The sequence below is a fragment of the Capra hircus genome, chromosome 2, assembly GCF_001704415.2.
Source record: "Capra hircus breed San Clemente chromosome 2, ASM170441v1, whole genome shotgun sequence".
NCBI lineage: Eukaryota > Metazoa > Chordata > Mammalia > Artiodactyla > Bovidae > Capra > Capra hircus.
In genome coordinates, this window is record NC_030809.1 from 128,363,194 (window position 1) to 128,390,396 (window position 27,203).

Here is a 27,203-nt window from a genome sequence, read left to right on the forward strand (position 1 = left end):
AGCACGGAATCTGGAAAGGAATATGACTAGTTTGATTCTAAGCCCTGGATTCCACTGTAATACAGTATATTTGTTAGTCCTGCAAAAAACTCCCTTTTGTTTCCCCTTTCTCCATCTGTTTTCACGTTCAAATTAAAAAAAAAAATAGTAAACTAAATTCTTCGCGGCGTCCCCCAAAACTTTGGTAAATGTCCTCTCATCCTCAAAGAATCGCTTAAACGTGTTAGTGAAAATGGTTTGTTGTTTTCCCTCGAACCCCATATAGAAGTCATGAATTGTGGAGGTTAATATCTGAATGGAGAAAATGAGCATGATCTGGTGTTGGAGGTATTTTTTTTTCTTTTCTTTTTCTGCTTTTTTAAGGCATAAAGAAGTGCAGAGATTCAGTCTGTTTTTAAAAACTGAGAAAAAAATGAAAAAAAGTGTTGAGGTGCGGTCAGAGTCACAGCAACTGTGTTAATGCTTTCCTGATAAACGCTGCAATGGTCTACTCGTATGTGTGCTTTTTTGACATTTTTTTTTTTTTTTACCTCCCTCTCCCCTTGCTAAGCAGCAAAAGTGTTTTAAAATTGTATTCGGAAACACAGAGAGATAAGGGAAGGCTAATAATCTCGATCCGGTTCTTCAGGCAGGAGGTTCAAAAGGAAACGCGGCGGGGGGACGAAGAGGGGGGTGGGTGGAACTGTGTTTTGGCTTCTGTGCCAACTAAGAACTGGGTTAGGTAAAGGCCTAGGCTTCTCCACATTCCTCTCCCTCTTGGGTCCTTCGTGCAGATGCCACAGCACCCAGTGGGCCCCTCGGAGACGAGCATCCAAGACTGAAGAAAGTCAGCGAGCTGCAACACAGGCGTCCCGTTCGGAAGTGTCCAAGGAGACCGCCCCAAGTGCGCCAGCCGCGTCTGGGAGACTTTCCTTCTGGCCGAGAGGGGGAGCCCCGCGTTCCCGGCCGGGAGCGACCCGGAGTCCCGAGCCTCGAGCCCCAGCCGCCAGCCCGCGCCAGTAACGGCCTCAGCCGCTTAGGAAGAGGAGGGAGGGGGCCGCGAGCGCGTCGAGGGAGGGGACGGGAGCCGGAGGGTCCCGAGGCCAGCTCGCCGTTGACGTAGAGAAACTTTCCCTCTCGGCCACGGAGACGGCGCCCCGGCTGTGCCTGAGCGGAGATCGCCCGGCCCCGAGGACGCCCGCGGCTCTCCACGCCCCTGCCCGGAGCCTGACCCGACTGTATCCGTCAGGAAGGTACGGAGAGACCGCGGTTTCCTCTGAGGGCTTCGCGGGTAGCCGCGCGTCCCGCCAGGTAGCACAGTCTCTTTTAAACTGACATCCCGAGAGGCGGCGGGCGGTGGTCAGCCGCGGCCGGGTGGCGGGGAAGGAAGGGGTAGCGCGGTGCTGCGTGCGGCCGCGGGGCAGGTTGCAAAAATTAGGACGGGGAAAAGCTCAGGGAGTCGTTCAGCAAGAAGGGCGGCTGAGACCTGTTGACGACTGCCGTGGCAGTGCTGCCGGGATGATGACGGAGAGCCTCCGAGGTCGGGGACGCCGCGGTCTCCCGACTCCTGGAGCCCTTTGTGGTAACTTTGGTCCCGGGGGGCCGGGGCCGGTGGGCAGGAGCTTGGCGGGACGCCGGCAGATCCGAGCGGCGGAGAGTGTGCGGACCAGACGGGGCTGAGCAGGCAAGTCATGGCCGGGTCACCGCGAGGCGACCCAGGAGCGAAACTTCTTCCAGCGTAACCTCCCTTTTGTTGGCTCCGGCAGTGTGTGGGCATGGGGGTGGGGAGGCGCGAAGCTCCGAGGCCGGGCCGCCGATTCTTTAAAGCCCAGGGCTGGGAGGGCCCAAACTCAGGGGCGGCGCCCACACGGTTACCCTTTGACTGGGTGGGTCATGTAGTTCCTTCAGGCAGGCTCTACCTTAGAGCGGCGCGCGGCGCTGCGGGTTGGTGAGACCCCGGGCTCTCAGTTCCCGCGCCGAGCTCGCTCCCCGGGGTTCACCACCGCGGGGGCTGGCTCCCTGCACGCAACAGGACCCAGCACAATCGGTTCTTCCCCGTGGCTCGTGGGGCCGCAGCTCAGAGTTCCCTGTGTGCGGGAGGCAACTCTGGGCAGGCTGGGTTTCTTGGAATGTGTTTACGATGTTGAATGGAACTTGAACAGGAAGCTGGAAGCCGCAGCTGGAACTAGCCTGCCAGGGTAGAGTAAGGGAGACGTAGCTGGTGTTGGGCTTGGCGGGTGCACTTAGTACCTTGGGCAAACCCCGAGTTAAGTGCGGGATGTCAGTCAAGGTACCTCTTCCTGTGTCCTCAGTTTTCCCCAATTGCTCCAGCTTTAACTTTCACTGGCAATCAAATTTACATGCACTCAGTCTGCAAGTTTGACAAAGAGTAATGCAACTAGGAAGGGTTTAATAAATTTATTTTGGGACTTTTTTTTTTTTTTTAAAATCTTGCATCAGCACTAGAGAATAAAAGTTTTTGGAGAGTTTCCAGTTGTGACTCCCCTTGTTAATTTCTGGGACTACAAGGAGACCCTGATAGGGATGATTTTGTCTTTGATGCCAAATGGGTAGCTAAAAGGAGGGCAGTAATGAGATAGACTGAATGTGAGGAGGTAGGAAACTCAGACAAGGAGTTGGACATTTTTCAAATTTGCAAATCGCCTGCCTTTCTGCCATTCTTTCCCTCCTTCCCCGATATAAACAAGTAGCCTTGCTAGAAAACTCAATTGGGAGAGTGCAGTCGCTGGCGACTACAAGCCTTGCTGGAAACAGCAGACAGGCTAAGGTACTGCCCCACTGGATAACTAAAAGGTCTGCTTGAGCTGTCCAGGAGTGTTTTCCAAGTTTTCACGACTGACAAGGAAAGAAGAGAGGAAGCTGGCGGGCACCCAAACTAGACTGAGCTCAGTAGCCAGGCATAAAAGGGACTGGGGAAGTTGCAGGGGATGATTGGAAAGGAGCTGTTGGTTGTACTTGAGTTTAAACAAGGGGTTTCTTTTGCAGTGAGAACTTTTAGGTGACTAAGATCAGTCTTCCTGGCCAAAAAAATAAAATAAACTAAGCATAGACTGCAGTGGGATGTGACAGAGGAGAGTGAAAGAAGTACTCTAGGAGGAAAGTCTGACAATTGCCCCTATCAGTGGTGCAGTGGAATAGCTGGGGATCTGATGCTTTTTGTGCTGATCATATTTTGGGGATACCCACATTTTGTTGCTATTTCTCTCCCCAGCTTGGACCAGGCTTGCTGCAGCTTCAAGCCCTTGACCTTGATGTTCTTTGTTTTCATAGCCAGTAAGAACTGAAGACTTGGGTTTGGAGCAGATGTTTTTCCACCTAAATCAAATAATTCAATTAGGTATTCTCAAACAGCACAGAATTAGGCCATGAAATTGAAGTGGAAAATGGGTCCAAATGTCTTCCTGTGTTTGTCAAAAGTGATCTCAATAATAGATCTTGCTCTTTCACGTGAAGGAGTAGAAGTTGGTGTGATCTCAGTATTCACACATTGGCCCAATAGGTAAGGTCCTGCTGCTTCCAAGTTTCAGACTAGCTGGGAACTGAAGAATCTTATTTGCAATTAGGGCCTTTCTTTTTTGTGTTAAAACTGTTCATGTTTTCTTTTTTTTTTTTTTTTTTTCAGGAAGCTAGGTCTACTGTTGTGGGTCTGGGGTTGTTGAACAGTAAAACATTCTGATATGGCTTGTATTTCCACTGGGTTGGTGAGTTTGAGATTGTGGATATCAGCCTACTCTCTGAGATTGACTTTATGAATCACTCTTGGCAAAGTGTTTTCCCTGTCTATGATTTCAGTTTTTCCACTTGCAAAGTAAAGAAATTTCCTTTACATAGTTAGAAGCTTATAGTGAGCATTAAAGAGATGAATTTATGTTAATATATTTTTAAGCATAAAGGTCATAGGGCTTCTGTCTTGGTTGATTCAGCTGAGATTTATAGGGATAGATTGGAAAATTTATATCTAAATTACACATATAATAGTGACATATCTGTGTTTAATTTATAAAAATTGCTAGCTTGCATTTTAATCATAGGTGTAGTTTAATTATAAATTTTATTATTAAAGAATACTGGCTGAGATTTCCTTATGGCAAAAGCTGAGTCATTCTCTCAAACAGAAAAGGACAATCAGCAAATTCATTTACTTTTTATTTTTGTTTATATTTATACTCATGGACCAATTATTTTTTTAAGACCAGCTCAAGTTTGCTTTTATGAGAAATTACCAAACATATTTGCAGAATTTGGCTCCCTTCTCGGAAATAACACTTGAGAGACTGAGATACATTTATGATGTATAAACAAACTTTCTTTTCCCAATAGCCACAATTAAATTAGAGGGTAGATTTAGGAGCCATTCATTAATTGATTCAACCAATATTTGTTGTGTAGTTTTTATGTCAAAGGAAACATCAGGCTTGAATCAAATCCCAGCCCTGAACTTCTCAGCACTGTGATTTGTGAAGGTTATTTTACTTCTTGCACATTTTACCAACATATAATGTGTTATCTATATTGCTGTCCATAATGTATGGACTTTTAAACTATTGATACATGTATAATAATTGTGAGATATTTAATTTTTAGTTTGATATATCAATTAGTAAAACAAACTACCCATTTTTATAATTGAGTGTATTCTTGGATGTGTAAAAATTATTTTCCAGGTGAACAGGTCCTTGTATTAGAGAAATAAAACACAATAAATTGGGTAAAGTAAAGGATAAGATCTATTGGTAAAATACTTAGTCGTAACTTTTATTTTTAGACTTAGTGCCCTACAGTGCTCCTTGTTTCAGTAGTATCTGACTCTTTCTGACCCTGTAGACTGTAGCCTGCCAGGCCTCTCTGTTCATGGGATTTTTTCCACAGCAAGAATACTGGAATGGATTGTCATGCCCTCCTCTAGAGGATCTTCCCAACCTAGGGATAGAACATGTGTCTCCTACGTTGCAGGTAGATTCTTTACCACTCAGCCACTGAGGAAGCCTTATCATTAAAAGTGAATCTGTAAAAAGTGGGATTATAAGGACAATTTTAGTTGAATTTATGGTCATATTAACACAGCAGATACTTTTCTTGAATAATCACAGGATGAGTGACTGTTCAAGGATGTGATAGGGTAATTTTAATGTAAAATATCCAGTTTTGCTTTTGATTTTAAAGTCTTAAAAATCTTATTCACCATTGCTGAATACAAGATAATTTAAAATTTAAATTCTACTTAGCACAGTACTTTGTGGGTCATTCTGAAAAACTGAAATTTGTTTCCTATAACCTTGGAAGAACAAAAAAAGTTATTTTATTCAAATATAATAGTGAATTCAAAAGTCGTTACAGGTCCTGACTCTTGTGAGCCCTGGTCTCTAAACGCATTAGAGGCTGGTAGATCTAATAGTATTTGTCTTAATGGATTTAGAGTTCAGGAAACTTAAGCTTATTCCTATGGGAGCTGAAACATTCAAATTCAGAGAGGAAAAATAGTATAAACTTTGAGCAGAGAAATTGCTTTGCTTCCAGTGAGGATATGAAATTGAAATCAACCTTTTATTTTTAAAGATTATGGTTCTAAGTCATTATTCCAGAGTTAGGCTTAGAAAACCGTTCTTATACTCTTTTTAGGTTCTGTGATTTGCTAGTTTTGTGTTTGTTTTATTTTAAGAAAATGTTTCCAACCACTCTAATGATGCATATAGTGCATGATTGTTTTTTCTCAGAGGACAGTTCATTGACTCAAATATTGTGCAGGAGAATAAGTGCAAATTTTCTGCTTACTGTTAAAGTGGTATAGTTATGGTAAATTTGGAATAAGTTTCATCATTCAATACTGTATGCTTAAGGGTAGTTTTGGAAAGATTGCTCTAATTTTCTCTCTCAGTATGAATGAGTGAATTAATTTATGCAATAATTGTGATTGCAAATATTAATATAAATTTTTAAAAGTTTCAAATAACATTGTATATATTTTCAGAGTGTACCTATGAGATAATATCTACATAGTAATAGCTGTCTTTATTTCATGTTTGTTTCTTGCTATTAGCCTTATATAAATATACCTACATATAATCCTTATCACATGGTTTCTGAAGAGGAGATTCAGATTATATACTAGAAACTTCCAAGACTTGGATATCCCTCCTCCACATATATGCTTATATGGATATGTATATATATGTACATAGAATTATAGACCATATGTATTCTTTGATGTTTCTCTGTTTGTGCTAGGTATATTTTTCATGGGAGAAAACGATTTCAACTAATTGATATTTCTGAATTAATTTTATCCATTAATTTAAAATCTTTCTCAAATAAATCTAACTAAAGATACTTGATTTTTTGCCCCAAATTTTAATGGGGTTTTCAGGCTTTTATTTATACCCATAAAGGTTAAGAAAATTAGTGGGAAAGATCTGGTATCCTCATTCTTGGTTAATGGCTCTGATGGTGACATAATCATCAAAGTCTTTTCTGCTTTTCTTTAGAATACAGGCAAACGCCCAGTTAACCACTGTCAGAAGGTAAATGCACTTCTTGAAAGATTACTACCACTGCTAAATTTATAAGGTTCTGTGAAGTGAGAATTGTGTGTAAATGTAGTGTTTTCCTTGTATTGTATAGCTATTTCTTTTGGTTATCTGATGTTATAGTTGACCTGTTCCCTGAAACTTCAACCACATGTCCTCGAAGAATTTCAGGGACCTTAAACTTTGACAGATCTATTAACCAAGAGCAGATTGAATGATTTGGGTTCAGTCTTTAATCCATTCTCTTGTAGAAGTGATGATAGCAATTTAAGTGACCAAAACACAGCTAGCTGAGAGGTTTGGTAGAAGAAAATACAGAGCACAAGTAACCTACTAAAGGAATCATTCAGGACTGGATATATAACCTTTTAAAATAGTTATGTAATGTTTCATCAAATGATAACTTAGCTCTATTTCTCACTTTGTATTCGAATGAAGAAAGAGTGTGTTTAGACAGCATTTTAGCTGAAAAGCAGACAGAACCATCTGTGCTGTGGTAGCAGATCTCCAATTTGGATAATTAAAAGTTGATATATCAATATAGTGAGAATGAGTATACTACCCAAAGCAATCTATAGATTCAATGCAATCCCTATCAAGCTACAAACGGTATTTTTCAGAGAATTAGAGCAAATAATTTCACAGTTTGTATGGAAATACAAAAAACCTTGAATAGCCATAACAATCTTGACAAAGAAGAATGGAACTGGAGGAATTAACCTGCCTGACTTCAGGCTATACTACAAGCAACAGTCATAAAGACAGTATGATAATGGCACAAAGACAGAAATATAGATCAATGGAACAGAATAGAAAGCCCAGAGATAAATCCATGTACCTATGGACACCTTATCTTTGACAAGGGAGGCAAGACTATACAATGGAGAAAAGACGATCTTTAACAAGTGGTGCTGGGAAAACTGGTCAATCACTTGTAAAAGAATGAAACTAGAGCACTTTCTAACACCACACACAAAAATAAACTCAAAAATGAATTAAAGATCTAAATATAAGACCAGAAACTATAGAACTCCTAGAGGAGAACATAGGCAAAACACTCTCTGACATAAATCATAGCACAATTCTCTATGACCCACCTCCTAGAGTAATGGAAATAAAAGCAAAAATAAACAAATGGGACCTAGTTAAAATTAAAAGCTTTTGCACAACGAAGGAAACTGTAAGCAAGGTGAAAAGACAGTCTTCAGAATAGGAGAAAATAATAACAAATGAAGCAACTGACAAAGAATTAATCTCAAAAATATACAAGCAACTCCTGGAAATCAATTCCAGAAAAATAGGTGACCCAAACAAAAAATGGGCCAAAGAACTAAACAAACATTTCTCCAAAGAAGTCATACAAATGGCTAACAAGCACATGAAAAGATGCTCAACATCACTCATTATCAGACAAATGCAAATCAAAACCATGATGAGGTATCATCTCATGCGGGTCAGAATGGCTGCTATCCAAAAGTCTATAAACAAATGCTGTAGACGGTGCGAAAAAAAAGGAACCCTCTTACACTGTTGGTGGGAATGCAAACTAGTACAGCTACTATGGAGAACAGTGTGGAGATTCCTTAAAAAACTGGAAATAGAACTGCCATATGACCCAGCAATCCCACTGCTGGGCATACACAATGAGAAAACCAGATTTGAAAGAGACTCATGTACCCCATTGTTCATCGCAGCACTGTTCATAATAGCCAGGACACGGAAGCAACCTAGACGTCCATCAGCAGATGAATGGATAAGAAAGCTGTGGTACATATACACAATGGAATATTATTCAGCTATTAATGAGAATACATTTGAATCAGTTCTAATGAGGTGGATGAAACTGGAGCCTATTATACAGAGCGAAGTAAGTCAGAAAGAAAAAAACCAATACAGTATATTAATGCACATATATGGAATTTAGAAAGATGGTAACGATGACCCTATATGCAAGAGAGCAAAAGAGACACAGATATAAAGAAAAGACTTTTGGACTCTGTGGGAGAAGGCGAGGGTGGGATGATTTGAGAGAATAGCATTGAGACATGTATATTACAATATGTGAAATAGATCACCAGTCCAGGTTCAATGCATGAGGCAGGGTGCTCAGGGCTGGTGCACTGGGATGATCCTGAGGGCTGGGATGGGGAGAGAGGTGGTAGGGGGGTTCAGAATGGGGAACACATATACACCCATGGCTGATTCATGTCAATGTATGGCAAAAACCACCACGATATTGTAAAGTAATTAGTGTTCAGTTTAAAAAAAAAAAAAAAGGTTGATAGAATGAACTTGATTTTAGCCTCTTGGTTTCCCCTATAGTTATTTACAACCATCAAGAGTACCAGTAAAATTATAACAGCAAATAGGTTAATTTACCCAGATCTCCGTTTGGGTGAGTTAAAACACAGCTTGGTGTGTCTGATAGGAGTTTTATCTAAGAAGACAGAGTACTTTGTAAAGTGTTTTTAAAGGCACTGTGCATGGTATGCTCATAATCTGTTTAATTTTTGTCTGCCTTTGAAGAACTCCAGAAAAATAGAGACTTTTGTCTGATGTAGAACTTTCCTACTACTTCCTTGAGGATATGCATTATTATAATTGTAAAAATGTCCTTAAATGTTGATCATTGCTGGTAGTACACATAAATGCAGAAAAATTTGGCTTATTGTAAAGAACAATTGTATAAATGAGTTAATTTCAAAGCAATTTATCTATGCTGGCATATAGTAATTGAGTAAGAAGTTGCTTATGCAGTGCAGTTTAGCAAAATACGATTTGAGAGAATTGTTAAGAGTAACATTTGAGTAAATGAATTGTATTCACAATTACCTAAATGCCATCTCAAATGGCAAAAGTCTACTGAAATTTCATATCTACAAAGTCGCAATGCTTTATAATAAGAGTAGATATTTTTTTCAAGTGCTGTGAACTATTATTTCTGTTTTAATACATCATTGTGACTCTGGGTATCTAGGAGAAAGACTTTAAAATTCTTAGTGGCAAAAAATTAAGATTTATTATATTGCCAACATTGTCTTTAATTAGTTTTAAAAGAAGAACTACTACTAAATTTATAAGATCTGAATTATCATAGGCTTAACTGCTTAAATTAGGTCAACTAGGACATTTATAACTAATTTGGAAAAATGAAATTTCCTCGAGTTGTGCAGATGAGGCCTTGAAAAACAATGTTATAATAAATCTTTATTTTGGGGGGTTCCCAAATCATTGCAGATGGTGACTGCAGTCACTTGCTCCTTGGAAGAAAATCTATGACCAACCTAGACAGCATATTAAAAAGCAGAGACATTTCTTTGCCCACAAGGGTCTATATAGTCAAAGCCATGTTTTTCCAGTAGTCATGCATGTATGGATGTGAGAGTTGGACCATAATGAAGGCTAAACACTGAAGAATTAATCCTTTGGAGAAGACTCTTGAGAATCCCTTGGGTTGCAAGGAGATCAAACCAATCAATCCTAAAAGAAATCAGTTCTGAATATTTTTTGGAAGGACTGGTGCTGAAGCTGAAGCTCCAATTCTTTGGTCACCTGACGTGAAGAGCCAACTCATTAAAAAGACTCATTCCTTGATGCTGGGAAAGAATGAAGGCAGGAGGAGAAGGGGGATGACAGAGGATGAAATGGTTGGATGGTATCACTGACTCAGTGGACATGAGTTTGAGCAAGCTCTGGGAGATGGTGAAGGATAGGGCATGGTGAAGCCTGGCATGCTGCACTCCATGGGGTCACAAAGAGTCAGACATGACTGAGTGACTGAAACAAAAAGAAATCTTTAGGACTTCCTTATTGGACGAGATAGTGACTTTCTCTTAAATCTTCATAGAAATTTGCAATTTTTTTCCACTCCCTTCTCGTTTTGAAAAATGTAACTAGGTTTAAATTATAAGTTGACCAATAAAAGTATTTTCGTACGATCTTGTTGAATTTAATGTGTTGATCACTAGTTTTTCTTGGCAGTTATGTTCTTTTAGTAGTAGGTGATAGAGACCTATATCCAATTAAATAGACTTAAATAGAACTTGCTATTTCTATATAATTCTGTGTTACAGTGGAGAGAATGTTGAAGAAGTAGGGAGTGGAGATTATCCATCAGCATGAGGGAAAGCAGTGTCCGTAATGAAAGTATGGAGGTGATTCCTGTGCAAAGGATGAGGATGAGTTAGCGTGCAATGAATAAGGACAATTCAAGACAGTAAATACGAGGCCTAGAACCATGTGAATGGATTAACAGAGCAAACAGTCTCAACTTTGGAGATGTTTCTCCTTTTTCTCTTCATGTTGATGACCATAATCGTTAGTAATTGCATATGGGAGTTTAAGAACTTTGGGGGGGGAAAAAAACCCCAAAATCCCTGCTATCTTTTTTTATTTCTCCAGGTCTAACTAACATGTAATTGAAGTCATAAAGAGTTGAGTGTGTGCTCCATTTCACACTCTGGGGCCAGGGGTGGGGTGGGGTGGAGTGGGGTGTTACATGGACTTGGATATAAAACAATAGCATTATTACTCTAACGAATATCTCACTGAGATTTAGGATACATTTCAGTTTTGAAGTCAGGGAATCATACGCACAAACAGTCTTAGTGAAAGCTGCTTAGTCGTGTCCGACTCTTTGCAGCCCCATGGACTGGAATTCTCCAGGCCAGAATACTGGAGTGGGTAGCTGTTCCCTTCTCCAGGGGATTTTTCCAACCCAGTGTTGGAACCCAGGTCTCCCACGTAGTAGGCAGATTCTTTACCAGCTGAACCACAAGGGAAGCCCACAAATAGTCTTAGCTACCTGTAAATTTCTAGAAGTTGCACATATTTATTGTCATGTCTCATTACTCTGCACATTTTTGAAATATTTTTATGTTTATGACTAGCTTAAAATTATAATAATAATTACACCCATTTCTAGGTATTATTTTTATATGTGGATATATCTATAGACATGTAGCTATATGTAAAAATGTTTTTAATATAATTTAATTACTATACTATAATAAATCTGTTCTTTTACATAGTTTATATTTTATTTTATACATTTAAATAGAGTTTTTGAAAAGAAGTCCATAGACTTTATTAGATCGCTAAATGGATTCATGACACAATAAAGGTTAAGAACCTCTAGAAACCTATACTGTTTTCTTAAGAACTGCCAGCAGGAGAAGGCAATGGCACCCCACTCCAGTACTCTTGCTTGGAAAATCCCGTGGATGGAGGAGCCTGGTAGGCTGCAGTCCATGGGGTTGCTGAGAGTTGGACACGACTCAGTGACTTCACTTTCACTTTTCACTTTCATGCATTGGAGAAGGAAATGGCAACCCACTCCAGTGTTCTTGCTTGGAGAATCCCAGGGACGGTGGAGCCTGGTGGGCTCCCGTCTGTGGGGTCGCACAGAGTTGGACACGACTGAAACAACTTAGCAGCAGCAGCAGCAGCAGCCAGTGGGTTTAGCTGTCATTTAATGAGAATAAAAGAAATGGAAGTTACTTACCTCAGTTTTGGGCTTCCCAGGTGGTGCTATTGGTAAAGAACTTGCTTGCCAATACAGGAGACATAAGAGATGTGCATTCATTCCCTGGCTTGGGAAGATCCCTGGAGTAGGGCATGACAACCCACTCCCGTATTCTTGCCAGGAGAATCCCACGGACAGAAGACGCTGGTGGGCTACAGTCCATAGGGTTGCAAAGAGTTGGACACAACTAAAGTGACTTAGCACTCATGCATGCAACTCAGTTTTATCTGATAGTGTGTAGATGTACAGAGGTGTCCTAAATTGTTTTTGAAAGTTACTATCTGACAAATAGTGCATATTTTGCAGGTAATTTGCTTTATTCAAGAAGCATGTGTGCAGTTTTTGGTTATCTTACTTAGTGACACAGTTCAAAGAAGCATTTCATTTTATTTTAGAATATGTATATTAAACAGATTTAGCTTTCTCACATTATAGCATTAACTACTTTTGGAAGGATTTGGCTGGGAATTTTGTCTTGTACGGATTTATTTTTCATACATAAATGTGTTGTCTCCTCAGGTTCCTCTAAAATTGCAGGAGAGAGTAAATATGTTTTGCAAGAGAGAATAGATATGTGAAAAAGATTTTTGTATCTCCTGTTTAGTGAGAAATAAACATGCCAGTATTGTTGATTTCCTGTGAATACTAAGGAAAAAATAATTTGTGCACATATGGAAACTTGATTTTTGTCTATGCATCACTGAGTTACTTAAATTTGTATATTTGGTTATATGATGTGCATTTGTCATGACCATTATTGATGAGAAATTTAATGCATGCCAAGAATTTTGGAAAATAAGAATACATAATACATAAAAGTATAGCAAATGATGGTATTATGAAGGAGATATATAATTAAAACATCAAAGATGTAATTTATTTCTATATGTTCCCTTTCTTCTTTTTGTTTGGCTTGACAATTCTTTTTAAAATTAGTTTCCTGTTTTACTAATATTTGATTTAATTGAAACTGTTGACTCAGTTTTATTTTTTGGAATATATGTCAAAAGAAATTTCTTTAACATTATTAATTTGACATAATACTGTGTAAGGCTTCACATTTGTAAATTAGTCTAATTTTTGTTGATCTGGACCACCTTAACATTCCAAGGGATGGGTGCAAGGTAATAATTCTGTACTTGAAAATTGACAGTAGCTTCAAGATCACAATGAATGAAAATTATCTTTGTTTTTTTCTTGTTTTTGGCTTCACTTTGTCTTCTCTAATGACAAGCATCAACCATCATTGGCACTTATTTGTATACCTTCCCTGTTGGATTTCCTTGTTCTCTCTGAATGACACTGAATAACTAAGTCAAGTGTGATTTTCTGTGTACACATGCTCAGTCATGTCCAACTCTTTGCAACCCAAGAATACTGGAGTGAGCTGCCGTTTCCTCTTCCAGTGGATCTTTCTGACCTAAGGATAGAATCCCTGTCTCTTGCATTTCCTGCATTGGTAGGTGGATTTTTTTTTACCACTAGTGCCATCTGGGAAGTCCTACCTGAAGTTACTTCTCCTTTCCATTTCATGCATATCAATTCATAAGAAACATATTTCACTTTTAAGAGTCACATCACAGTCCTTGTTATTTGTTGTTTATTCAAGTGATTTCTTTATTCCTCTTTGTCCATAGAACTCTGGTGTTATTCAGATGTCCATACTCCCCACACAACTCAGGGTAATCTCGGATGGCCTCAGCCTGCAGTGGCTTGAAGCAGAGTTTTGCTTCCCAGCCACAGACTGATGTTGAGTTGTGGCAGTGAAAGCACTGAGTCCTCGCCAGTAGACTACTGGTCATTGACAAGGCCCTGGCCCTTCAGCTTTGAAGAAAAGAATTCTCACAAAGATGAAAACTAGTGAAACAAGTAAAAGTATTTTTTAGGAGAAAAAAGAATACAGTATATGTGGATAGACACATGGGCAGATTCAGGGGGAGAACCATGCCCTTGTGATAGTTTAAATCACTTACATGGGGCATTTCTTCTGGGCTTCTTTTGGTCAATCATTTTGGTTTCCCTGGTTCTGAGTCCATATTTGGTACATATCAGAACCCTTCTTGTGCACATGCTCATCTCTTAGCTAGATGGATTCCACTGAAAAGGTCTATGGGTACCTAGACATCACTTACCTTTTGACCTCCAAGAAACTTTTCAGTTGGGAAGGTCTCCTTGACTTAGACAATGAGGAATATATGGTCTCTTGTCTTTTATCTGGGCAGGACACAGCCTCCCCTATCTTCATTTTGGAGTACTGGTCCACATGGAATGAACTCCAGCTGCTTGGCGTTGCTTCCAGGGGAAAGCAATTCATTTCTAATAAAAGTGAAATTTGGATTAGGCTGACCTAATAGTTAGAGTGTTTCTATTCCCCTTGCCAGTGATTGGTTGGGGAGGGGGCACTTGTTCCTTGTCCCAGACAGAATCAACTGTATGAAATAACAGAACTGGAGGGAGGTGGAGGAGACATTGGATGAGAGGGCACGTCTCAGCTCCTGATATCTGTCCTGTTCTGGAACAGATGCTTGAAATTGCAATGGGAGATCATCTTTTGTCCATGAGGAGATCTAGCTTGAGGACAAAACGAACGAATCCATGATGAAAAGAATAAGTGTAAAGAACCTGGATACTTAATGGCATGGTTGGGTGCCTGAACCAACCTACTGTATTTCTGGATTTACTGTCATGTAAGAGAAGGAATTTATTTTTCAAACCAATTTGAACTAGACCTTTCGGTTTCTTAAATGAGAAAATATCTTAATTAGAATAGTTATTAAGTGGTATCTTCATTTGAAATAAACATTTTAGAAAAAACAATGTATATAATTAAAGAAAATTTATAGACTACTTGGGTTTTGTAAACTTTGGGTGTAATTAGTTCCATTACTTTATACAGGTATTTTATTACTCAATTCACCAAATTCTATTATGTTTTTAATACAGTAATTGTATTAATCATCTTAACTAAAGTTATTCTGGGATGAATGTATTCTACATATAAATCAGAATCATTATTCAATAAAGATAAATGACTTGAAATACAAAGTCAAAATCTAATCCATAAGATCACATTACTGTTTATTTGGTTGTTTGGTGTCTTAATTGCATTGGAAATACCTTAGGAAACATTGAAGGAATCTTAGTGCCTTGTTTGAGTAGTTTCAAGCTTGGAGTTTTGATAAATCTAATGTAATTTAAATATAAAAGATAAAGCCAATGGGAATGAAATTAAGAAAATTGTGTAGTGCAGATCCATTCATAGAGGTAAAAACATTGCAGACATATAATATTCTTTTTTGTCAGAGCTAGTGTTATAAAGCTTTGGTTCACTGGAACCATAAGCAGTTTACTTTCTGCTACCCTGTTCTTGAGTTAGATTTTTTTAGTGATTTAAATTTACCATTTACACATTGTTTTTTTTGGTAATTAGTTGTGTCAAAGTATGGAGATATAGCTGGGTCTTTGTCTTCTTGCTCTAAAGGTGATAGGAATTACCCAAAGCAGAGAGTTGACAAAATCAAGAGTGAGATATATTTCAGAGTATTATTGCTGTCCTTATGAGAAATGGTTAACCAGTAGCTTAACAGGAGGAGGTGGAGGCAAGCAAAACCAGGAATAATCTAAAAGGCCCAGAATAGGAAAGTGTTACAGTGGGCAGATTTGCTGGAAATGAGGAAGTGTGAGAAACAGAAAGCTAGAGATTGTGTTGCTGGTGGAGACGAACAAGAGTAGTGGTGGGATTGCCAAGAAAGAGCAAGGCTATTGTATTAGCGCTGTGTTACTGCGGATGTTCAAATTATGGAGATTGGGTTGGAGGGAAATGGACAACCAGTAATTTGAATACTAAAGAAAATTGAGAGACCTTAGAAGAAGTTACTGTTGGAGACATCCAAAGTAAAAAGGCCTCCTACATTACTGTGATTGAGATGTGCATATTAGTTTTCTGCATAAAAATGCAGGAAACTTACTTAAAATACTTCCTCTATGAAATCATGACCTTCTTTCAAAATTGGGCTAGAGAACTAGAGAATACAAAGTGCTTCAATTCTTAGAGGATTATTGTTCTTTTAGAAGTTGTCCAGGGATTGTTCTGGGATATCCTTTTGACCGGAATCAGAGTGCCCTCTGGTGACCTTTTCCTGATTTAAAAGGGAGCCGCATTCTCCTGGATTTTTAAATGTGAATAGATACACTTCTTAGTTGGGGTTTACCTGGTGGCTCAAGCAGTAAAGCCTCTGCCTGCAATGCAGGAGACCTAGTTGGATCCCTGGGTCAGGAAGATCTCCTGGAGAAGGAAATGGCAACCCACTCCAGTACTCTTGCCTGGAAAATTCCGTGAATGGAGGAACCTGGTGGGCTACAGTCCATGGGGTTGCAAAGAGTCGGACACGACTGAGCGACTCCACTTTCACTTTCACTTTATGGAAACTATTGTAAAGGGACTCTGCTTCTCTACTTTGGGAATTTTAGTAGAAAATATAAATTGGCTCACAGCAGATATACAATGAGGAAGGGGATAAATATTCAGATAATTCGAATTCCAACTCTCACTAGTTCTAAAATAATAAAATACCGTGAGAATAGTTGTGTCCACCCCCCGCCCCCCTTCCCCTCCCCATCATTGTCTCTCTCTATTAGGACCTTCATGGCACGTGAACTCTTCTCAACCTGTTTTCTTATACCTGCGAATCCACATCAAAGATGATTTTTTGAATGAGAGACATAAATAAGCATATGACAGGGTTCAGGACACACTACCTCAAAATATAGCACCTTAACATATTGAATGTTTCAACCTGAAGGAATTTGAGAAATGGCATGTCAGGGAAGGACTTTCTGACCTGCTCCTGAACCAGATCATAAAATCCTGTGAGAGGTGCCCTGTCTGTGGGACAGAGAGAGGAACCTGAATGATCTTGCCAACTTTCCCCTGGTTTACCATACCTAGCTCATTCTCTTTATTCTATCATATCTTTGCAAGATCTGTAACTTTTCTTCCCAAACTTAGCACAAAAAACGTTCTGGTTAATCATTCTTTGGGTCTTCATTTCTTTATCAAAGCTACCATGTCACTCAAAACTTAAATATGTTGGTATGCTATTCTCTTGTCATCTGTCTCTTCTTACTGTGAGTCTCAGTTGAGGGTAGAGCAAAAAAATATTTTTTCTTCCTTACAAATAAGCGTTTACAGAGTGTTCACTATGTCCTAGGCATTATGCTGTTTCTTTTATGATTTGTAAATGATTAAGAAACTTGTTTTAAGTTTCCAGAGCTGGCAAACAGTGCACTAGGGAGGATCGTAGGGTGGGAAATGGTGCATCTTAAGGACCCTATAAGTTGCGGAAATGTGCAGTAGAGTGGTGAGATTCCCCCTGAGGGATATGGCAGCTTTGGTAGTTTTTACTGGTGAGAGTTCAATGTCTTTGGATAACCTGATTACCTAGATTCCTAGTTGATGCTTTTGTTGTTCAGTAGCTAAGTCATCTCCGACTGTTTTCTGCCCCAAGGACTGTAGCATACCAGATTTCCCTGTCCTCCATTATTTCCCAGTGTTTGCTCAAACTCATGTCCATTGAGTCGGTGATGCCATCCAACCATCTCATCCTCTGTCACCTCCTTCTCCTCCTGCCTTCAATCTTTCCTAGCATCAGGGTCTTTTCCAATGAGTCAGCTCTTCACGTCAGGTGGCCAAAGTGTTGGAGCTTCAGCTTCCTCATCAGTCCTTGCAAAGAATATTAAAGGTTGATTTCCTTTAGGATTGACTGGTTTTATCTCCTTGCTGTCCAAGGGACTCTCAGGAGTCTTCTCTAGCACCACAGTTTGAAAGCATTCTTCAGTTCTCAGCCTTCCTTACAGTCCAACTCTCTCATCCATACATGACTACTGGAAAAAACATAGCTTTGACATATATGTCAGCAAAGTGATGTCCCTGCTTTTTAATACATTGTCTAGGTTTGTCATAGCTTTTCTTCCAAGGAGCAAGCATTGTTTAATACCATGGAGGCAGTCACCATCCAAAGTGATTTTGAATCCAAGAAAATAAAATCTGCCACTGTTTCCATTTTTTCCCGCATCTGTTTGCCATGAAGTGATAGGACCAGTGTCATGATCTTTGTTTTTGAATGTTGAGTTTTTCACTCTCTTCTTTCACCCTCATCAAGGAGCTCTTTAGTTCCTCTTTGATTTCTGCCATTAAGGGTAGTATCATCTGCATATCTGAGATTATTGATATTTCTCCCAGCAGTCTTGATTCCAGCTTGTGATTCATCCAGCCCAGCATTGCATATGATGTACTCTGCATATAAGTTAAATAAGCAGGGTGACAATATACAGCCTGGAGATACTCCTTTCCCAATGTGGAACCAGTCCATTGTTCCATGTCCAGTTCTAACTGTTGCTTCTTGACCTGGATACAGGTTTCTTAGGAGACAGGAATGTGGTCTGATATTTCCCTCTCTTTAAGAATTTCCCATCTGTTTAAAGAATTTTCCAGTTTGTTGTGATTCACAGTCGAAGACTTTAGAATGGTCAGTGAAGCAGAAGTAGATGTTTTTTCTGGAATTCTCTTGCTTTTTCAATGATCCAGCAGATGTTGGCAACTTAATCTCTGGTTCCTCTGCCTTTTCTAAATCCAGCTTGTACATCTGGAAATTCTCGGTTCATGTACTATTGAAGCTTAGTGTGAAGGAGTTTGCACATTACTTTGCTAGCATGTGAAATGAGTGCTGTTGTGCAGTAGTTTGAACATTCTTGGGCATTGCCCCTTTTTGGGATTGAAATGAGAACTGATACTGATGCTTAACTCCTCCTAGATATACATGCAAACAGAAAAAGAAATCCAAACACAGCACCAAAGATAGTTATCAAACCCCATTAGCTTAAAGCAGTGTGTAATTTGAACTGAGATATATATTCTCCTTTTAGAATTAAAAGACTATATATATAAATGAAATATGGTGGAAGAAAATTTGTAGTATAAAATATTAATATGAAACAAATAAGAAATCCTTAATTTTAAAATAACGTAGAAGAAAACTATTTTCAACTTTGTAGTGTATATATCGCAACACTTCTTTTTCTTAAATTTACAGTTGACAGATACTGTTGACACAATTTTAACAGTACTGAAAAAGTCAAAGAAAAAAATGAGTCGCATTGACTGATTTGACATTTCCTTAATTTTAAAAATAGAATTGGCTAGGAGTCTGTGATTAAAATAAACACATTACCATATATAAAATAGATAACCAACAAGGATCTGCTCTATAGAACAGACAGCTATACTTAATATTGTGTAATAACCTATAAGGGAAAAGAATGTAAAAAAGAACATATATGTATATATATATATATATGAAAAATATTTATAAAATATATAAAAAGAATCAGTTCAATTCAGTTGCTCAGTTGTGTCTGAATCTTTGCAATACCATAGACTGCAGCACACCAGGCTTCCTTGTCCATCACCAACTCCTGGAGCCTGCTCAAACTCATGTCCATCCAGTCAGTGATGCCATCCAACCATCTCACCCTCTGTCATCCCCTTTACCTCCTGCCTTCAATCTCCCCAGCATCAGGGTCTTTTCCAGTGAGTCAGTTCTTTGCATCAGGTAGCCAAAATATTGGAATTTCAGCTTCAGCATCAATCCTTCCAATGAATATTCAGAATTGATTTCCTTTAGGATAGACTGGTTGGATCTCCTTGCAGTCCAAGGGACTCTCAAGAGTCTTCTCCAACACTACAGTTCAAAAGAATCAATTCTTCAGCATTCAGCTTTCTTTAGAGTCCAACTCTCACAGCCATACATGACTACTGGAAAAACCATAGCTTTGACTAGATGGACTTTTGTTGGCTGCTTTTTAATATGCTGTCTAGGTTGGTCATAGCTTTTCTTTCAAGGAGCAAGTGTCTTTTAAATTCATGGCTGCAGTCACCATCTGCAGTGATTTTGGAGCATAAGAAAATCAAGTCTGTCATTGTTTCCATTGTTTCCCCATCTATTTGCCATGAAGTGATAGGACTAGATGCCATGATCTTTGGTTTTTGAATGTTAAGTTTTAAGCTACCATTTACATATTCAATATATATATATGAATTGAATCACTTTGCTGTACCCCTGAAGCTAGCACAACATTGCAAATCAACTAATATTCAATATATATATATGAATTGAATCACTTTGCTGTACCCCTGAAGCTAGCACAACATTGCAAATCAACTATATTTAAAAAAAAAAAAAACAAAACTGGGATCATGGCTACATATCAGTTTGTAATTTGGCTGTTTTTCAAGTGATGTGCTGTATAGACCTCAGGAACTGGTTTATGTGTATGTACTTGTATCAGGGCAGGAAGAACTTGAAGGGAAGAGTCTTAGCCGTATCATTTTATGACTTTAAATTTGTGTTACTTTTAAGGATAGACGTAACCTACTGTAGATTGATAACATATAAACAGAAAATAAGTCATCAAAGATAAGTCGTTGGCAGTGGTTTCTGTGAGAATCATACTTTTTCCTCAAGTAAACAGGTGACTGAAGGAAGGACCAGTGCACTGTAAACTGATAGGCACAAGCGTCAGTCTTTGTTCCTTTGCTTTATCTTACACCCTGAGTCTTGGTTCATTTTTAACTCAATAGCTGTGTTCATGATTACTAGAGACCTGAAATCTTGATCACTTAGGTCACTCTTTTTGGATGAATATGTTAGCACCCACATGTGCCTGGACTCAACTTACTTTGGTTACAAGAGGAGGCTATATCTGTAAGTCTCTTCATGATGTCTTACAAGGCTTAAAGTAACTTGGACCTCAAGGAGGAATATACTTTTTAGGTCTGATGTTTAAAATACATCATTTCTATCAAGGGCTAAAGCAAGCATTGTATTTTGTAAATTTGCGTGTGAAAACTATTATCAAGAAAAGTCTTTTAGGAACGAATTTTGAGTATTAAAATTACAGACTCAGAAAAATCAGCTTTTGATAATGTTGTTTATCCCTAACATTTTTAAAAGAAGGTTTATCTGGTTAAACTTTGGAAAACAAAGAAACATACAATGAAAAAAGAAAGGAAAAAAAGATAGCAATGCACTGGGACTTTTCTTTTATTTATGGACCCCCTGTACATTTTATGTGCTGAACCTCTACAAAAAAAGATGAAGTGAGAATGTATAGTCTGTGGGATATTATGGCAGCTCCAGATGAGTTATTGAAGACTTACTGAGATACAGATAAACTTGGTCCCTCCCCTGATGTCCCCATGCTGTGTAGTCTTGCTTCTGGCTTCATCATTTACTAGCTTTGGGATCCTGGGGAGTTGATTTAGTATTGTGGAATTTTTTTTTCCTGAATGTAAAATTAGCATAATGACATGAACCTTGTACATATCACTGGGAGGTATAAAACAATCTTCAGTGGCACCAGTAGATTTTCCTGTAATTTTCTCCTAGGTGTGACTTAAAGAAAAATGCTCAGTCTAAGAGTTGTGAGTTTAGGTTTTATCCAAGGAATTTACAGAGGACTATAGCTCTGGAGACAGCCTCTAAATAGCTGTGAGAAAACCACTGCAAAGTATAGGGAAGAAGCCAGTGTATATATAATTTTTGACTAGAGAGTATGTGCTGTCAAACATACATCTTAGTAAAAGATTATTGCTAGTCACAAAGAATAGATGACTCTAGTTAATGCTTTTAGTGATTTTCCATGTATGGAAAGATGCCAGAATCTGGGTTTATTAAAATTCTTCTTGCAGTAAACATCTAACTATCAATGGAGACTGTTTTTCCAAAGCATAAGGTGCCTCATCCCATTTTTCATGACAAATGCCCCTTCAGCGACTGGCATGGCTAATATTAATCCTTGCAGAACCTGATGGTTGCTAACATTCTATTTCTCCTTTGGCCCTAAGATTTTTAGAGTTTGCACTGTGTTGTGTTGGGCTTGTAGTGCAGGCAGCATCAGATTTCCTTATTCTGCTTCTTATCAGATCACCAAGAGGCTTCTGGGGGTCAACACATGGTTAAATTTCCTATAGTTACATTGTTATTTTGAAATCCATTCTTTTCACATTGAGCCCAATGGCATTTTTCTTTATCAGTCTGTATTTTGGGAGACGTAACATCATGAAAGGTCTCTATGTTAGGATGAAATACAGTTGTGTTAAATTCAGATTCCAACCCTGTGTAAGAAAGCCACTTCTAACAATTAATCAAGATTGATTATGTGATAGTGATGTTCTATTACTGAACCTGTTTGGAGAAAGGCTGAATAGCTGTGGGTAAGAGCTGATACAGGAGAGTATCCTGTAGCTTGTCTATAAGTTTGACACATTAGGTGAGATTTCTAAGGTCCAACTGTGATAATAATTAAAATGTAAATGGAGCGATCAATCTCCTGAAAAATTAGAGAGTAATAATTCTGTGCTAAATGGATTAAAGCTACTGGGATTCCTGCATTTAATCATGTAAGACCTTCATGCATTCAAAACACTTCCAAACTCTATTCCTTATATGTCAGCTACCATGCTAGATTCCTTCAAAGTATTCTAGTGTCTGGAAGCATGGCCTCACAAGCTTGAATCTGCCTGCCGCAAGAGCAATTTCTTTGACGTTTCAAGTTAATTTGAATCTAAACTTCTACTCTACAAATGTGGTGTCACCGCCCCCCCCTCGTTGGTTATTTTATTTTTTTATTTTACAATATTGTATTGGTTTTGCCATACATTGACATGAATCCACCATGGGTGTATGTGCGTTCCCCATCCTGAACCCCCCTGCCACCTCCCTCCCCATCCAATCCCTCTGGGTCATCCCAGTGCACCAGCCCTGAGCACCCTGTCTCATGCATCAAACCTGGACTGGCGATTCCTTTCACATATGATAACACACATGTGTCAATGCCATTCTCCCAAACCATCCCACCCTCTCCCTCTCCCACAGAGTCCAAAAGACTGTTCTATACATCTGTGTCTCTTTTGCTGTCTCACGTACAGGGTTATCGTTACCATCTTTCTAAATTCCGTATATATGCGTTAGTATACTGTATTGGTGTTTTTCTTTCTGGCTTACTTCACTCTGTATAATAAGGCTCCAGTTTCATCCACCTCATTAGAACTGATTCAAATGTATTCTTTTTAATGGCTGGGTAATATTCCATTGTGTATATGTACCACAGCTTTCTTATCCATTCATCTGCTGATGGACATCTAGGTTGCTTCCATGTCTTGGCTATTATAAACAGTGCTGTGATGAACATTGGGATACATGTGTCTCTTTCCATTCTGGTTTCCTCGGTGTGTATGCCCAGCTGTGGGATTGCTGGGTCATAAGGCAGTTCTATTTCCAGTTTTTTAAGGAATCTCCACACTGTTCTCCATAGTGGCTGTACTAGTTTGCATTCCTACCAACAGTGTAAGAGGGTTCCCTTTTCTCCACACCCTCTCCAGCATTTATTGCTTGTAGACTTTTGGATACAAAGACTTGTGGATAGCAGCCATTCTGACCTGCGTGAGATTGTACCTCATTGTGGTTTTGATTTGCATTTCTCTGATAATGAGTGATGTTGAGCATCTTTTCATGTATTTGTTAGCCATCTGTATGTCTCTTTTGGAGAAATGTCTGTTTAGTTATTTGGCCCACTTTTTGATTGGGTCGTTTATTTTTCTGGAATTGAGCTGTAGGAGTTGCTTGTATATTTTTGAGAATAATTCTTTGTCAGTTCCTTCATTTGCAATTATTTTCTCCCATTCTGAAGGCTGTCTTTTCACCTTGCTTAGAGTTTCCTTTGTTGTGCAGAAGCTTTTAATTTTAATTAGAGCTCATTTGTTTATTTTTGCTTTTATTTCCAATATTCTGGGAGGTGGATCGTAGAGGATCCTGCTGTGCTTTATGTTGGAGTGTTTTGCCTATGTTCTCCTCTAGGAGTTTTATAATTTCTGGTCTTATGTTTAGATCTTTAATCCATTTTGAGTTTATTTTTGTGTTAGGTGTTAAAAAGTGTTCTAGTTCCATTCTTTTACAAGTGGTTGACCAGTATTCCCAGCACCACTTGTTAAAGAGATTGTCTTTTCTCCATTGTATATTCTTGCCTCCTTTGTCAAAGATAAGGTGTCCATAGGTGCATGGATTTATCTCTGGGCTTTCTATTTTGTTCCATTGATATATATTTCTGTCTTTGTTGCAGTACCATACTGTCTTGATGACTGTGGGTTTGTAGTAGAGCCTGAAATTAGGCAGGTTGATTCCTCCAGTTCCATTCTTCTTTCTCAAGATTGCTTTGGCTAGTCGAGGTTTTTTGTGTTTCCATACAAATCTTGAAATTATTTGTTCTAGTTCTGTGAAAAATACCGTTGGTAGCTTGACAGGGATTGCACTGAATCTATAGATTGCTTTCGATAGTATACTCATTTTCACTACATTTATTCTTCCGATCCATGAACACGGTATATTTTTCCATCTATTAGTATCCTCTTGATATCTTTCACCAGTGTTTTATAGTTTTCCATATATAGATCTTTTGTTTCTTTAGGTAGATATATTCCTAAGTGTTTTATTCTGTTTGTTGCAATGGTGAATGGAATTGTTTCCTTAATTTCTTTTTCTACTTTCTCATTATTCGTGTATAGGAATGCAAGGGATTTCTGTGTGTTGATTTTATATTCTGCAACTTTACTATATTCATTGATTAGCTCTAGTAATTTTCTGGTGGAGTCTTTAGGGTTTTCTATGTAGAGGTTCATGCCATCTGCAAATGGAGGGTTTTACTTCTTTTCCAATTTGGATTCCTTTTATTTCTTTTTCTGCTCTGATTGCTGTGGCCAAAACTTCCAAAATTATGTTGAATAGTAGTGGTGAGAGTGGGCATGCTTGTCTTGTTCCTGACTTTAGGGGAAATGCTTTCAATTTTTCACCATTGAGGATAATGTTGCTGTCGGTTTATCATATATAGTTTTTATTATGTTGAGGTATGTTCCTTCTATTCCTGCTTCTGGAGGGTTTTTATCATAAATGGATGTTGAATTTTGTCAAAGGCTTTCTCTGCATCTGTTGCGATAATCTTATGGCTTTTATTTTACAATTTGTTAATGTGGTATATTACATTGATTGATTTGCAGATATTGAAGAATCCTTGCATCCTTGGGATAAAGCCCACTTGGTCATGGTGTATGATCTTTTTAATGTGTTGTTGGATTCTGATTGCTAGAATTTTGTTAAGGATTTTTGCATCTATGTTCATCAGTGATACTGACCTGTAGTTTTCTTTTTTTGTGGCATCTTTGTCAGGTTTTAGTATTAGGGTGATGGTGGCCTCACAGAATGAGCTTGGAAGTTTACCTTCCTCTGCAATTTTCTGGAACAGTTTGAGTAGGATAGGTATTAGCTCTTCCCTGAATTTTTGGTAGAATTCAGCTGTGAAGCCATCTGGACCTGGGCTTTTGTTTGCTCAAGATTTCTGATTACAGTTTCAATTTCTGTGCTTGTGATAGGTCTGTTAAGATTTTCTGTTTCTTCCTGGTTCAGTTTTGGAAAGTTGTACATTCTAAGCATTTGTCCATTTCTTCCAAGTTGTCCATTTTATTGGCGTATAATTGCTGATAGTCTCTTATGATCCTTTGTATTTCTGTGTTGTCTATTGTGATATCTCCATTTTCATCTCTAATTTTATGGATTTTATTTTTCTCCCTTTGTTTCTTGATGAGTCTGGCTAACGGTTTGTTAATTTTATTTATCCTCTCAAAGAACCAGCTTTTGGCTTTGTTGATTTTTGCTATGGTCCTTTTTGTTTCTTTTGCATTTATTTCTGCCCTAATTTTTAAGATTTCTTTCCTTCTACTAACGCTGGGGTTCTTCATTTCTTCCTTTTCTGGTTGCTTTAGCCTTTTTGGTTATTTTAAATACAGCAATGTGTACATGCCAGTCTCAAACTCCCTAATTATCCCTCCCTCTTCTAGGTAACCATAAGTTCGTTTTTTTAAGTCTGTGAGTCTGTCTCGGTTTTGTAAATGAGTTCATTTGTATCATTTTTTTTTTAAGATTTCCCATTGAAACTCTTTTTGTGTCTGATTTACTTCACTCAGCATGACATTCTCTAGGTCCATCCATGTTGCTGCAAATGGCATTATTTCATTCTTTGTCATGGCTGAGTAATATTCCATTTCATGTATATACCACAGCTTTATCCTTTCCTCTGTTGGTGAACATTTAGGTTGCTTCCAGGTCTTGGCCAGTGTAAGCAGTGCTGCGATGAACACTGGGGTGCACACATCATCTTGGACCATGGTTTTCTCCAGATATATGTCCGGGAGTGAGACTGCAGCATCATATGTTAGCTCTAGTTTTATTTTTTGAGGTACCTCCATACTGTACTCCACAGTGACTGTACCAATTTACATTCCCACCAACAGTGTAGGGAAGGCACCCTTCCAAAGGGGTGCCTTTCCACACCCCTCCCACATGTATTGTTTCTACAAACTTGGTTTTAATTTAAAACTAATGTATTTTAATTACTCTATAGTGAGGCAATACCAGTCCTTCAGAATTATGGAGTGTTAATCTTCTGCTTCGCTTATCCCTATCCCTTGAGGTTACATTTCCCTAATGGTGTGTGTGCCTCATAGAGTTCCATGGCTGTGAGCTGTGGTAAGTCCTTCAAGGTTTTTATAGTAGAAGAGCAAGGGAAAAGGAGGGAAGAAACTTGATAAACTTTGTATGGGTGAAGCCTTACGGCTTTGGGCAGGATGGAATGAAGAGATATGAGAACAGCAGTCTGGAACTAAGTTAAGAAATGTTAAAATAGTCCAAGTGAGAGATGGTAAGGCCCTGAATATAGGAACTGTCAGTAATATTGGAAGAGAATGAATTGGAGTGATGATTAATTTATAGAATTGTTGGCTGCTTAGACGTGAGCATTTTAGGAAGAAGGAATAAAGAGATTTAGTGCACACTTAGATTTCTTGGGTAGATTGTGGTACTATTCATCAAGACAAGGGAATACAGAGTGAAAAACGTGATTGCAGGGAAGGACTAAAAATTCTACTTTGAATTTTTTATTTTGAGCTGTTTGGGGACCATTACAGATAGATGCTCTATAGCAAGCGAGACACATCATTTGGAAATAAGGGAGAAATCCTGGGATGGAGATACAGATGTGAAAGTTATCAA

At 38.7% G+C, this 27,203-nt stretch overlaps 1 protein-coding gene across 4 annotated transcripts in view; it reads left to right on the forward strand.

Moving 5' to 3' along the window:
- Positions 673 to 27,203, forward strand: part of GULP1 (GULP, engulfment adaptor PTB domain containing 1) — a 330,443-nt gene continuing 303,912 nt past the window's right edge. The window contains exon 1 of one of the 4 annotated variants that reach the window (XM_018065482.1): positions 673 to 1,232. The gene's annotated coding sequence lies outside the window, so the exon portion shown is untranslated. Of the gene's footprint in view, positions 1,291 to 27,203 lie in introns of all 4 variants that reach the window. The other 3 variants (XM_018065486.1, XM_018065478.1, XM_005675870.3) reach the window with 3 other exon arrangements.